The sequence below is a fragment of the Mchenga conophoros genome, linkage group LG5, assembly GCF_057382185.1.
Source record: "Mchenga conophoros isolate Kocher_MC1m ecotype Shallow Benthic linkage group LG5, M_conophoros_male_GT1.1, whole genome shotgun sequence".
Lineage (NCBI taxonomy): Eukaryota > Metazoa > Chordata > Actinopteri > Cichliformes > Cichlidae > Mchenga > Mchenga conophoros.
The window spans coordinates 27,092,887-27,107,381 of NC_140530.1; the positions used below are offsets into that span (position 1 = coordinate 27,092,887).

At 38.4% G+C, this 14,495-nt stretch overlaps 1 protein-coding gene across 2 annotated transcripts in view; it reads right to left on the reverse strand.

Annotated features, from left to right (window-relative positions):
* The window catches only part of asip1 (agouti signaling protein 1), a 35,078-nt gene extending 21,025 nt beyond the window's left edge, over window positions 1–14,053 (reverse strand). Inside the window, exon 1 of one of the 2 annotated variants that reach the window (XM_085275608.1) lies at window positions 13,954–14,053. The gene's annotated coding sequence lies outside the window, so the exon portion shown is untranslated. Of the gene's footprint in view, window positions 1–1,122; window positions 1,466–13,953 lie in introns of those variants that run through there. The other variant, XM_085275607.1, reaches the window with a different exon arrangement.
* Between the last annotated feature and the right edge of the window lie 442 nt (window positions 14,054–14,495).

The following is a 14,495-nucleotide window of genomic DNA, read 5'->3' on the forward strand; positions in this document are numbered from 1 at the left end:
TTCTGAGGACGATCATCAGTTTCAGAATGTGTTCTTAAAATATTAGTACACTCTGCAGGTTGCAAAAATTCGGTTTAATATTTTGTAATAATAATATTAAATTTTTTAACATATAATCAAACATAATATAATAAATAATAATAATAATAAAAATATTTATATACATACAATGAAAAGACTGTATATTTCATTATACATGTGAACTGTTATGCATACATATTCTATAGGGCTATTAATGTAATGTATTTAAAAGGGGAAATGAACTGGAGAAATTGATCCTTTACGCTATCCCAGCAGCTCAGACTCAGACCCCTGTGCAGTTTTACATATTCAGTCAGCAATCTGCTGATGTGCTGTTCCTTTGGAGGTTCTACTGACATTTCAAGAAGACTTTTAATGTAAATACAAGAAGCATTGATTATTATTTATTTTTCTTATTATTCATTTCAGTGAATGTCTCGGAACGATGATACCTGACAGCTGCCAATAATGGAACAATACGGTATAGTCGATAGATGGAGCCCTGAGAACACTGGCGCTCTACCGGAAAACAATCGGGAAAACTGCTCTTGTTGTTTCAGTTATACTTCGCTACAGATCTTACTATGAACACGTGTGAAGATGTAATTCGGTCCTCAGTTACCAGTGACGACTTGATCAGCGTCAGTATTTTCGTAATAATTTAGCATTAGTGGTCCGAAACTCTAAGTCACATGACAAAATAAATCAAACACATTGACAACTGAGCTATGACTAATTTGTTTCTCATTATTGGTTTAAGATTTTGATTTCAGCTATGTAACTGTGTTGTGCCCGTTGTATTTTACAGGCCACAGCTGGGGAAATCCTGCTAAAACAATTGGCACATGGGAGACAACATTTGAAGGATTTTTTAACAAGCTCATAAAGGATGACTACGGCCGAAATCTTGTTTGTGACTTAAAACAGGATTGAGGAAAAACGATCATAAAAAGCATTTTGAAATTTCTCATACATCAGTGATCCAGGTCTCTGAGCCTCAGATGTCTGTGTTATACTTTCGTTACCGTGTCTTTCCGGCGCTCAAACGATTTCATGGAACATTTCAAACAAAACAAGACAGGAAGAAACTATTTGTCTTACCTGTGTTTGCCAGGCCAGCTGTCTGATAGTATGTCACACTCAGTTTCTCGTTCTTTCTTGTTTCTCGTTTCTCTGCGCTCCTCTTTTCCCCCCCCTTTTCCCTGTCTTGCTTCACGTCTTTATTTCTCTGCTACTTTTAAGCAAGTCACCACTCTCCTTTTCTCTCCTCCCTCTCTTTTCCCACACTTCACCTCTGATTTCGTCTTTTTTTTTAAGAATCCTTATTTTTTTTGCCTTGTTTAACTTCCCCCCCTTTAGCTGTCTTGTCCGCCTTCCTCTTTTTCGCTCTGTCTGTAAAAGTTTGCCTTTTTTTTCCAAAACGTCTTTTTATCCTGCCCTCCTCTGTTTCTTCTTTTATCTGTTCTTAAGGAGCAATACCTTGCTGTTGATAATGAAGACACACTGGGAGGTTTGTACTGGAGGCGGGACCAGTGCTGCAGTGCTTTGGGGGATGGGAAAGGTCACATTATGCAGAGAATGGACAGATAAATGTAAAACAGACCCTCCAGTGAAGTGCTCTTATGGTAGGCTCTGTCATTATAGCCCTCTTATGCTTAAAAAGCCAGTGTTTGGCCTTTTGTGAAAAATTTCCTTAAATAACTTTCATCTGTTTTATCTGTCTATGATGTCCAATTTAGGAAACTGGCAATCCCCCAGCCTGTCCAGTGTACTTTTGCTTCTGGATGTAATTTTTTGGCATTTAGCGTTCCAATCGGGTCATACAATATAACCTATATCCAGACAACACATTAAGTCTAACTGTAAGCAGGTGCTGATTCTGCTGTGTGCTCATGCTGGAAAAGTGACAAACTCCTTTTCTCAATTCTGTCATCTCCCTCTCATCACCCCCGGCCAGTGAGGCAGAAGGTTGGTCCTCCTGAGAGAGTTCTTCCTTCCCACTGTCACCAAGCACATGGGGATTCATCTGCTCATTGGGATTCTTTCTTTAATATTTGCAGTCGTCACCTTATATAATATAAAGCTTGTGACTGTTGCTGTGAGCTGATGTTTTTTAATAAAATTGAATAAAATGACACCACTTGGCAGCCATCTTTTTAATATTTCATTTAAACTGTGTGTGTACTGAAACACCAGTCATGTCTGATTAAAGCTGCTTAAAATGATTGCTGATTTTGCCTCAAAATATATTTTAAAAAAAGCTTTGCTTGCCCAGTTCTCAGGGGGAAAAAACACAAATGTTTTGAGATGGAAAGGGACATCTCATCAGAAGCATACCACATAAATTTTTCGAATATGGTGTAAGCAATGTTACAGCATGAGCATGAATGGGTGCCAGTGCAATCATGGTACAAAACTGATCAGATAGTGCTCCACAGTGCAAATGGATAACGATCCAAAGTATACTGGGAAAGCAATCCAAGAGTTTGTCAAGGCAAAGAAATGGGATAGTCTTCAATGGCCAAGTCAGCTTTCACTCAATATAGCATGCTTTTCAGTTAATGAAGTTAAAATTAAAACAGTTAAAATTGAAGGCAGAAAGATCAATAAACAAGAAGCAACTAAAGGAAACTGGCATAAAGGCCTGGCGGAGCATCTCAAGGGAGGAAAAAACAGTATTTGATGATGAATCCGAGACATCAGACAGTCATTTACTGCAAAGGATTTTCATTAAATTTCCATTTTTCATCAATTTTCTGATCAATTTTGAGCATCTGAAAATCATAGGATATGTTTAAAAGGGGCTGTAATTATTACATGATTTATGCAGCATTTCAATAAACCCCTAAATCAAAGCCAGAAATTGCTAATAAATTTAAATTCAGGACTGTTTAAGTGTCAGTTTTCTTTCTTATCTTGTTTTTCATAAATGAAAAGTAAAGTATCACTAAAGATAAAAAGGGGAAATATGATTGTAGCAAATCTTAATTTTTCACAACATGGTGCTAATTTATAAAGAAATCTTTGTATGTCTATGTTTTTTTTTCTTACACAACGTTTAACCTGATTTACTCCAATTAAAGTTGGTTTATTGCTTGGGACCCAAGTAAGGGCAGTGTCCAATTAAGACTAGTTTTATTTCTGGCATCTTCTTCACAGGTTGTCTAGTTAGGAAAAAGAGGGATTTCTGACTTCATCGTCAACATCACAAGTCTCTGTGACTTTGTGATGTAACCAGGTCATAGAACATATAACTTAGTTCATATAACATAGTTTATAAACTGCTGACTCTGATGACTGCTTGTGACAACGTGCACTCAACTTGCTAATGCTGGAAGATGAATTCAGGTCCAAACTTTGTGGGCACTAAATGGATCTACAGAATTGCTTGGCTCTTGGCTCTACTTCCTTGTGGACCAAAGTTTTGGAGAATCAGATGAACAACCAAAAGAGTCAATTTTTTTTAGGTTCATTTTGACAGTCACCATAGCCAGTGGAACCTGTAAAAAGTAGAATAAAGTACCTAAATAAAATTATTATTATTATTATTCTTTTTTTAAATACAGGCTATTCAGACCACAAAATAATATGAAAAATAAAAATAAAATTAGAACAGTAAGACAGAATATAGAAGTTACTGACTTAACATTAATTTGCACTGAATGGGCTCCTTTTTAAAAATAACACTTTTTTTGTCTTATTTTGTTTTTGTTATTATTTTTGTAATCTACCTGAATTTCATCCATCAAATGAAGAACCCCATATTAAAACGACAAAAATGTATCTGTCCCACTTGAAAAGACTGGTATAGTGATCAGTAAACATCACTGATCTCAAATCTTATGAGTTACTATAAATGACATTAGGAAAACACACGGAGAGGCTACATGTAAAGCAGCTGTGTGCACACACAACAAGGCTTCAAAGACACATATGGCACATACCATTGTTGAGATAAAAAAAAAAACAGAACAAAAAAACCTGACCCCTGCATGCCCACATTTTGGAAATTGGGAAAACTTTGCAACACAGATGGTTTCGCCTTGAACTGAAGCCAGATTTTAATCTCCTCAGATTCAATTTCACTCAGACCAGCAGTGTTGGGTTAGGGTTGTAAGACACTAATTATTTCTTTTAAAGGATAAAGATCAAATCAAACCTTACCAGTTCACATCTGTCTCTCATTTTTAACAAATTATTAAACCACTTTGCTGGTGCATTAACACATTCCCAAACTGTGAGAGGTAAGGGTTTGTCAAACATCAAGAATAACGCCAGGATAGATGAGGTGGGAGTTTGTGCATGTCTTTTCCCACTTATATCTTCATGTGGGTTCATCACAGCCTCATTAATGGAAGGATTAATTATCATGTGTATCTCAAATAGTGACTGTAAATATCTAATACACCACATAGTTCCTGATATGAATTTGCTTGATCTTTTTGGTAGACGGTGGTGGTTATTGTTTTATAGATATTCAATGTAAATGTTTGGAAGTTACATAATACACACACATAACACACACCAAGAATACCTGTGTAATCAATAAAAGTTATTTCACTTTGATCTGCAAAAACATTTCATTTATTAGGCTTTGAGGCAGACAGATTTTATAATGTGCAGATGTCATGTTAAAATAATTAATTCAAATCAAAATATTTGTTATTCTGTGCTAAATTGATCAATTATCAATTTTCAGCAGCATTAATTTCCCGTTTTATTTGCAAAATTGTTGCATTGTACTGTTAATTTTTTTTAAATATAATTTTCTATCACAACTGTATCGTCATTTCTGATTGGAGTAGGCTGCACTCACACAGAATATTTTGGTGAAAGAAGAGTGATGTGATGCATGGAACACCCATTTATATGTCTGTGTGCACTGACTCCGACCTTGGCTACTGACCTAAATTCCTAAACAGTGAATATACAGTGAATAGCCTGTGTTTCAATTTTACTCTCAATGTGGACTTAAAATCATCCCAACGGACCCTCAGTTGCAATTAAATATGGTCCACAAGATTCTGCTAAACCTCCCTGTAACTTTCTACCAACAGCTCGTGCAGCTGCCATCTGAGATTTCACATTCTCCACAGGAACAACATTCAGATCAATATTTAACAGATTGTCCAGTTGTGGAAATGTGATTGATGGAGTGTTAGGATAGAAAAAAGTGATCCCACTGTGTGATTTATATTAGGAAATGTACATGCACCTGCATGCACACCGTTCTATGTCATTTATATCTATCAACTTTTGGTAAGGATCCCACACAAAGTCTTACCATAGAGGAGACGTCAGGTTTTGCTGGGCTACTCTCCAAAGATCGCAGTGAAAGGTTTAAAGTTTAGTTAAAAGATGGCTGGCTCGCTGATCGGAATTAGTCTCAGAAAGACAGGCTGATTTCTGGTCACTTGGGGGGCCACAAATTTATAAACTGACTTGCCAAAAACAGTTATTGTCTTCCACAGGCATGTTATGGGATAGAGTTCAGCTAAATTAAAAAAATAATAATAAAAAATTCAGATGAGGACACGGCACTGAACACAGATGTCACAGCAGCTGGAAGTTCCTCTCCAAAATTTGCAAAGTGTATAAAAAGGACATGGCCTCTTATAAATAAAATAATCAAATAAAATGATATAAAATAAACTAATCACAAGCTAAACAGGCAATGAAGCAACAAACTGTGAACAGGGCATCCACTGATACTGAGACCCTCTGATGTGTGCTCAGGCTGTAAGACCATATTTAAAAAAAAAACAAAAAAAAAAACCTCTTCATTAACTAAAACAGTTGGATCAATGTGATATGTCCACATTATTATACAGAAAATGTAAACACTGATCTTAGATTTTTTTTGACACTATAGAAGATTAATCTGGTATCAAAATTTAGGTAGAAACCTACATGAGACCTTATGAAATTACTCTTTTGACCAGACACGTATCCCTCAAAACTGTTTACTGAAAGTTTTCAAATCTCCATGGGTACTGAAATTGCAGCATATTTTTTCATGATCTCTGCATCTCCTGTGCAGTTTTGGTTCTGTGTCTCATTATGCGTTAGTGCTCACTGAAGATTCTGGAGGCATGGCCACCAGCTGGAACTGTGACCTCACTATGCACCAGTATCATCATTTCACATCTCCTTCAATACCAAAGGGCTGGTTCTTCCTAGCCAACATTGCATGCTTGTTTCGGCCGTCTCATTGGAAATCTCCACGTGTGTGTTTGTCCAACTTCCTCACAGACAGACCCCAATCAGTGAGGGTGGGAAAACAAGTCTCCCCCTCCATCTCACTCAGCACTGGAGTGCCTCAGGGCTGTGTTTTAAGCCCCCTGCTGTACTCACTGTACACTTATGACTGTGTAGCCACATCCGACACCACCTCCATTGTCAAGTTTGCTGACGACACTGCTGTTGTGGGCCTGATCTCCGACAACATCGAGACGGCCTACCTGGAGGAGATTAGGAACCTGGAGACCTGGTGCCAGGAGAATAACCTCCTCCTAAACATCAGCAAGACTAAGGAGCTGATCGTGGACTTCACTACAAAGCAGGCGAGGAATTACAAACCCCTCATCATCAGTGGCACGCCAGTGGAGAGAGTGGACAGTTTCCGATACTTGGGTGTCCACATCACTCAGGACCTGTCATGGTCCTGTCACATCAATACCCTGGTTAAGAAAGCCCGTCAGCGTCTCTTCTTCCTCAGAAGACTTAGAGACTTCCATCTGCCACTGAAGGTGCTCAAGAACTTCTACTCCTGCACCATCGAGAGCGTCCTGACGGCAAACATCTGCACCTGGTTTGGGAACAGCACCAAGCAGGACAGACGAGATCTGCAAAGAGTGGTGCGCTCGGCCGAACGCATCATTCAATCAGAGCTCCCTGACCTGCTGTCCATCTACACCAAGCGGTGCAAGACCAAAGCTAGGAAGATTATGATGGACCTCTCCCATCCCAACAATGGACTCTTCTCACTGTTGAGGTCTGGGAAGCGCTTCCGCTCCCTTAAAGCCAAAACAGAGAGAATGAGGAGGAGCTTCTTCCCCCAGGCTATTCGGGGCCTGAACCAGGTGTAGGACTGGACTCTCCCACACGTCACCACACGCACCACCACACATTTCCTATAATCCTATAATCCTATAATTCCTATAATTTATAATCCTTATCTTTATAATCTCTTCTGCTATTTGCACATTCTTTACTGTAAATTCCTAAGTTAATTTGTAAATTTTTGTAGTAAACTGTAAATTGTAAATATTGTAAAACTTTTCTTCTGTCATTTAATGGTCGGGCATTGTACAGCTACAAGCATTTCACCCCATGTCATACTGTGTATGGTTGTGTGTGTGTGACAAATAAAATTTGAATTTGAATTTGTCTGGATCACTCCTCCATCTCTCCCACTAATACTAGATTAAGTCCGGGATCCTCAGACCTTTATCAGTCAGTGATCTCCCCTGTGAGAAAAAGCTGACTCAGTTTAGGAAGTTCAGTTTACACATCTGCCTGCTCACTCCTCAGGGGAACAATCAGCTGAAGGACAATTCCTTTGATGTCTCACTTGCCTGGTATAAAATCAATTAGGAATAAATCTTAACCTGTTCACTACTGACCTTAAGAAATGTACCTCACGCTTCCTTTTTCTGACTCTTTTGTTAACAAACTCTGTGTTAATAAATCTGTTAAACTTCTCTTGTTGGCTCTTTCTGTCTTATTGTTAAAATGTGATGGGAATAAAATCAGAATATAACATGGCCTAGCATTCCTATACTGTTTCTTTTCATTTGAGTTATTCTCACTATCCTTCATGTTAAAAATACCTAAATGCAAAATGACTTCATATTTTTGGAAATCCACACCCCACTCTAGGACTCTCTTTCTCTCTGACATGTGTGTGTGTGTGTGTGTGTGTGTGTGTGTGTGTGTGTGTGTGTGTGTGTGTGTGTGTGTGTGTGCTCACAAAGGTAGTTCAGTTACTGTAACAAGCTATAATGTCTAGATGTTAAACTTACTTTACATGCTGGGCCACGTAGAGCCCACTTTGATCTTAAGTGGGTCAGACCAGTATAACACTTTTCTCTCAATACATATTTAATTCCTGAGATAAGTTATATAAGAAAACGAAATGCAATCTTAACAGTGCATCCCAGTTTTTTTTTCTTCATGATAAACAACAATACTGTTGTCAGCAATACTCTTTGAGATTTGCAATAAATAAATAAATAAGTAATGAAGTAATGAGAGTTAAAACCATTTAAACAGTTAAAAGTCCAAAATTTATCCCTCCTTCACATTCTCTAAAACCGTCCAGGTTTGCATCTTTGCTCACTCTCATGTCTTACGATTGACATCCCTGGTCTAAGTAGAAATAGTAGTATTAGTTTTTAAAAGACTGTAAACACTGTTGACTGCCTTAGAAAAGAAATATAACCGTCAGGCAATGTTCCAACTGTACTTTCTGTCAAAATGTCTTGTCAGACAAATAAAGACAAAAACTAACTTGTGTAAGTAATAATAAAATGAGTTTAGCATTCATGCAAGCAAGAACATTAAAGTAGACCTCCCACTATCCAAAGTGTTTATATTTCCTTTCTCAGATGTTAGGATTTAAGTGAAAATCCACAGGGGAGGTTAAAGCTGGAAAACTAAAAGAACTACTAAAGGCCACATGCAGAGTTTTATTCTGAAGAGGAATTATTCACGAGAGCACAGAAGCCCGCCAAAACTGTCGTAGCAAACTGCATCGTTATTAAATAAGGATTACAAAAGCTTGTAGTTAATGAAGAAAAAATGTATGATTACAGCGAATGATGTTGTTTATAGTTGGTCCATTCTCTGAAACCTGTGGATAGACAACACATTTGCTTCTATGTTAGTCGTTTAAATTAAAATTGAGAGAGAGAGAGAGAGAGAGAGAGAGAGAGAGAGAGAGAGAGAGAGAGAGAGAGAGAGAAACCATTAAAACCATTAAAAGTTACTAAAAGTAACAAGAATAATCCACTCCTTGCTTTTTAGACCTTGAATCCTTGTTCTTTTCAAGTTTAGATGACATGTATGCAGGTTAAAATCTTTCAATTTTTTAATTGTTCACATTTTCATCAAAAAAACAAAACAAAACGATGATGAACTTCATTTTGGGTTTTCTTTGTGAAGATACTACACTCTCGTAAATTTATGAAGAAAGAGAAGAAGCATGGCTTTACCCTGGACCTCACTTCAGTGCAATTTGGCCAAAGAGTAATGTGTTTTTAAGTAAAAACTCTGTAACCTGCACAGTGATTAAACCATCAGACCAAGACAATGCTTCTTAGTCCAAAAATGCCATGCCAAGTCCAAAAATCATGGCCATCTTTTCTAAAATTTTTACACTGTACATGAGTTTTCCCATGTTATTTTTGCCATTTTAGACATTTTTCAAATCTATTTCCATTTTTGAAGTGACTCTTGCTTATATTCAGGCTGCACATAAAAGATGCATTCAGGTTCCAGCTCCGAAAAGTGAAGTAAGACCAAAAGTGTTTGTAATGGCCAGCGGGGGGGGGGGGGGGGGGGGGGGGGGGCAAAGCGGCCCTTGGCTCCCTCGCTCTCTGACCTCAGTAAACACTTTCTGATCAATTAAAGGCCTACATTGTTAGTTTAAGGTTTCAGTTAATTAAATATGATATTCATTTTGTAAACTATGCACCCCATTAATGTCAAAAAGAAGGATGCAGCAGAGTGTGCTTTAATTAGCCCACCCTTCACATTCTTAGTCATGTCTGTTTTTTAAAAGGCCAAGATGGAAACAACAAAAATGCTCAGCTTGAGGCTTTAGCAGTCCTCAGTAACTGGTGATGTCATTTTGGCTACATCAGTGTTCTAACACAGAGCTGATGGTTTCCTCATCGTATAAACTTTAGACCAATTAAATGCAGCTATGTAGGTAGTTTACCATTTCTTTGCTTTGCAGCATGTTGTGCTGGAGCCTCTCAAAATTGCAATCATTGCAAAGTGGTAAAGGTCAAACATTAAAAGTTTGAATTTTGCATGTTTTTTTTTTCATATACAGTTAAAGAGCTAAATAAAACATTCACTGCATCAGGAATAACACATATACAATACTCATGAGGGACAATGAGAAGGAACATGTAGCCACTGAAGTCTCTGAAATGTAGTTGTGAATAAAGAAATAAACTATAAACTTTTACAGCTATCTAGCAAGGCTTTAAGGTTTAGATGGTTGATACTAAATATGTACGGGGCAGGTATAACGTTTTTCTTTCGTGGGACCGAACATCTGGGTGATCATAAAGTTGTCACATCTTTTGATACTTGTCTTTTTTCCATTGCCAGCTTTACTGTTGGAATTTTCCTTCAAAAGCATCTCACATCTCTCGCATTCTCCCGTTCACTGGTATACTGAGACTTTTGGCCCTTTATTATTCACTTTAAATCAGCTTTTAAAATACACGCTGGAACTGCTCTAACTGCAGATTTTTGCAGCGTTTTCATCTCCATGGGTCCATTTATTTAGCAGCTGAGCACATATGCATAAGCTGCAGTGGGTCAGTGGGGATTTTTCTTTTGCTTTCTTTAATATTTATATTTGTGTGTTAAGGTTGATACAGTTCATTATGATACTGCGTGCATTCTTCAGTCTTCGTATGGCATGCCAGGGTCATATTTACAGACAGAGACATCTAAAAGAAAAGTGGTTTATGCTTGCTTAGAGACCAAAACAGGATTAATATTTCATTTTTAACTTATTTATAACCATTGCAGCTGTTTGGCTTGACGTTACAGCACTTCTTTGTTGGCACGTCAAACTCAAACCAGTACCTTCTCAAGCATTTCAAACGAAAGAACTGCCAGCAGCAGATACTCACTCAAAGCCACGAGAGACTGAATGTGGTAGGAACCAGGCACTCTTTCCTGTGGCTTTGAGACATTTTAATTGCTGTTTATAGATTAATTTTGAAGAACTGTAGCACAACAAAGAAATTCAGCAACAGATGGTTTTGAACAAGCTGTCTGATAGGTTAGATAAGTCATGCCAGTGCTCTCATAAAGCATGCCATTTTGCTTTACTGGTTGTAGCGTCGTAAGTTTACTTTATGGTGCTGTCTGCATAGTTGCTCTGTGTCCAGTAGGATGGTTTGACTGAAGCCAATATAAGTGTGTGTGTGTGTGTGTGTGTGTGTGTGTGTGTGTGTGTGTGTGTGTGTGTGTGTGTGTGTGTGTGTGTGTGTGTGTTCAGTGAGCTGCAGGACTGCATCAGTCATTCAGTCTGAACTCAGACTAGATGAAAATCACTGTCTGTTGTGAGGTTGTTTTGGACTCTGTCTTTAGTTGTTATCAGCTGTGCTATTTCTTTCAAAACACCAAACTAATAAAAGTTGAATTCGATTACTTAGCTGTAAGACAGCAATTGCACTTTGTTACCTCTGCTGCTCAGGTTCACCTTGGAATACTCAAATACAATTAACGCCATTCAGTGAGTCTGTTCTTCTAGCTGTCTTCTTAAAAAATAAATAATTGAACTAATAATGTGCATTTGTGTGTGTTTACTCAGCCTGAACAATCATATGGACTGTTTGATCCTTCTCTCTGAACAGCCTGTGCAAGCATTCCTAAAATAAACACAGTGTACGTTTCACCAGAAGCAGATGTGGCGTGGTGTTATGGGCTTTTGTGACAACCAAACAGTATGAATTATGAATGCATTATGAAACTGCACAAAAAATGTATAAGTGACATGTTGGTTTATTGTGTTTACTGTTGGAAACACACATCAAAGTGATCCCTAGTTTGTTTGCGCAGTCACCGGATGGCGTCTGATTGACAGTGAGGAGGTTAATAAGGGGGAAAAGGGAAGACTTTCTACTGTGGAGAAAACCACAATTTACTCTCATTAGTGTGAGAGACCCACAAAACTAAAAAGACAAAAAAAAAACCTGTTACTACATAGTACTGGCAGTGCTTAAGTGTCCTCTGGCTTCTGCTGGATTATGGATTTCACTTCTTACATCACTATTTTGTACAGATATGAATATTGGTGGACATTAATTCTTTTACTTCTCCTTTGGTTCATTTTGAGCAGCAAATGTCTGAAAACCATTGACTAAGAGGCTAGAGTTCAATTATAGTCTTCCTTTTAACTCAGTGTGTTAACACAGCTTTGGTGGTTTAGGCACCAAAGGGAAGTGTTGTGAAAAGATAATCAATTTCATCTAAAAATAAGCAATATTGAAGACATAATACAGTTATCTAGCTCGCTGTTCCCTATCTAAAACAAGCACATGTGTGCCCAGTCACAATCCATGAACAACAAAAGGGTTCATTCACGCTAAATCTCACTTGAAATGTACACAAATGTGGTAGCCGCAGCGCTCATGTCAGTGGGGGGGATCTGGGGTTTTCTCGTGCGTGATTTGAGGTTTAATTTTTCGCTGTAGAAATAAGTTTTCTTCCCACGCAAAGTGAACTGCGGATGCTAATGTTTTTGTCACTTTTAACATAATCTAACTCAAAGTAATGTCAGTGTTTTCAAGCTTTAAACACTTCATGGTCATCCTCTCTCCTGCACTCCATATTATCCATTGTTGAGCTACACACGTCTGTTGCTTCCACGGACGCCGCACACTCGTACATCATTGTCATGAGACATTCTCACAAACAAAATCATGGTTTAGTAACGCAGTAACACAGCGTGCTTACGGGAAAGTAACAGTAATCTAATTATTTTTTTGCAATAGTAATCCCCTACTTTACCCGTTACTTGAAAAAAGTTATCGGATTACAGTAACACATTACTTTTAACGCGTTAATGCCCATCTCTGGTCTGCTGTAACAAATAGCTCGGTACATTTAATAAAGCAAAGAGCACTGTGTTGGACCAAAGTCGCCAACTGTTCCATAGCCAAAGACCTATGCTAAAAAGACTGGGACTCTTGTTTTCACCAGTACAACATGTCACCAGACAGATGAGATCAGCTCATATTTCTTCAGTTTAATATTTCCCTCTTTAGAGCTCTCGTGATCTAGCCATATCTTTTGTTTTCCTACCATAAAATGGGCCTTATAAGCATGATCAGTCTTGTCTACAGCAAGGGGAAAGAGGCTGTGTTATTATACAGGAATCTATTTTTTGTCCTGTTAATTCTGACCATTAATTCATGAATATTGTGTCATCTTCATGAACATGACATTCCTGGTGTTGTCTTTTAAGAACACAGATGCATCACTGAGAAACAGTTGAGGAGGTCATGGAAGTATGTGTGGACCTGTGTGAATCACTTCTTCAGCCAGGAGTGTAACCTTAGATCATTCTCATCTGCTGGAAAAATAGTCTGCAGTTTGGCCTGGCCTCCTACAGAGGAGCAATTGCCACACGTACCACAGTGAGATCAGTGTTATCTATCTCAGTTTCTCTGATCAAACTATGCTTTCGCCCCAAAATGCCAAGAAAACTGGAGAAATGACAAACATGGTGTCTATACAATCATTAATATAGAGTAATGTACAGTCAGTGTTGGGAAGGTTACTTTTAAAATGTATTCCATTACACAATACAGAATACATGCCCCAAAATGTATTCTGTAACGTATTCCGTTACGTTACTCGATGACAGTAACGTATTCTGAATACTTTGGATTACTTAATATATTATCATGCTTTTTACAACAACGTGAATGTACTATTGCTGTGTGATTTATTACTATTACTGAAGGTCCGCGGCTCCGAATTGTAGTAAAGGGACCTCTGACTAATACGGCGGGGTCCCTGTCGGCTTGTAGCCGAAAAATAGCTGTACTTTGTTGTGTGGGTCAACTTTTCTTGCGAGAGACAGAGAGAGGCATTGAAAGACGGCTCCAACGGAACTTATTGTTTTCGGAGGAAAACACGAACAGGTGTACAGTCGAGTCTTAATAGCTTACTTACAACTGGGCTCGTCAGGCACTCTTCTTGGCTGAAGTGGTTATTATTATATTTACATGCTTCCAGCTCCCGTTTTTCCTCGATGACAACTCGTACCTTTCCACTCCCCTTTTTCTCCCTCCTCGCTCACAGACACATAACGTGTATGGCAGTCCATTCTCCCTGCAACACAGACTACACTGCCCATGATGCTACATTCTTTAGAGCTATGCTTGTACCATTCTGCCTGTTAGCTTAGCACAACAACAACAACAACGAAAAGGCGCTCTCTCACCCAGGAAACACACAGTCGCAGAGAGAGAGAGAGCGTCGCCCTGTAACCATGGCAACCGTAACGCTGCCGCCTGGAACGAAAGAACGTAGCTGTCAAACAAAACCCAAACAGTCCTGACCCGCGACAAAATGAAACAGGAAAGTACCGCAGTGTAATCCATTTATTTCAACAAAGTAACTGTATTCTGAATACCACCTTTTTAAACGGTAACTGTAACGGAATACAGTTACTCATATTTTGTATTTTAAATACGTAACGGCGGTACATGTAT